This window comes from Antrostomus carolinensis, unplaced genomic scaffold (genome assembly GCF_000700745.2).
Source record: "Antrostomus carolinensis isolate BGI_N321 unplaced genomic scaffold, ASM70074v2 scaffold48208, whole genome shotgun sequence".
NCBI lineage: Eukaryota > Metazoa > Chordata > Aves > Caprimulgiformes > Caprimulgidae > Antrostomus > Antrostomus carolinensis.
This window is the reverse complement of record NW_010335971.1, coordinates 1-773: the sequence shown is the minus strand read 5'-3', so window position 1 is coordinate 773 and position 773 is coordinate 1. Positions and strand designations below refer to the sequence as shown.

The 773-nt window shown below is 60.8% G+C and overlaps 1 protein-coding gene across 1 annotated transcript in view; it reads right to left on the bottom strand.

The window, feature by feature from the left end:
* Nucleotides 1–337, bottom strand: part of YIPF5 (Yip1 domain family member 5) — a 6,143-nt gene extending 5,806 nt beyond the window's left edge. Inside the window, exon 1 of the mRNA XM_010174699.1 lies at nucleotides 291–337. The gene's annotated coding sequence lies outside the window, so the exon portion shown is untranslated. The remainder of the gene's footprint in view (nucleotides 1–290) is intronic.
* Nucleotides 338–773: the final 436 nt, after the last annotated feature.

Sequence of the window (773 nt, the reverse complement as noted above, 5' to 3'; positions counted from 1 at the left end):
CATGTGAAGAATGTTTATCTAGTTCAGGTTACTCATATAATCTCCCAATTTTCTAAACTTTGCCTTAAAACACAGGAAGATGAGCAGTCAACATACAACTGCTTGATCTCTCTGTTTACAGAATATAAGCGATGCTCTTCGTAAAACAGAGCAACAGGAATTCAGTTACAGGCAACAGCAGCAAAGTGCCAATCCTTTTCTGGACAAACAGACTATCCCAACTCGGGCTCGCTCAGTCCAGCAGCAGGACTGAGCAGACTGGACAGGAGCTCAAAGGCACGCAGGGTTACTTGCTGTACGGCCTCCCGCTGTAGTCGTAGGGCTGCGTCTGCTCGTCGATGCTGTTGCTGTCGAATCCGGACATGGCAGTGGTCTGGGAAGGGAACGGCTCTGCTCGTGTCACAGCGAAAAGGGGGAACCTGGCAAAGCCCCAGCGGCTCCGCCCGGGGAACCCTCCCTCAGGGAAGCACCGGGGCTGCCTGGCAGCGCCCCTCCCCGCAGCCCCCGCTCAGGCCCATCGCAGCTGCTCCGGTTGCCGCTCCGGGCCCCGGCGAATCCGGACATGGCAGTGGTCTGGGAAGGGAACGGCTCTGCTCGTGTCACAGCGAAAAGGGGGAACCTGGCAAAGCCCCAGCGGCTCCGCCCGGGGAACCCTCCCTCAGGGAAGCACCGGGGCTGCCTGGCAGCGCCCCTCCCCGCAGCCCCCGCTCAGGCCCATCGCAGCTGCTCCGGTTGCCGCTCCGGGCCCCGGGCTCTCAGCCCCGTCGGGCCCT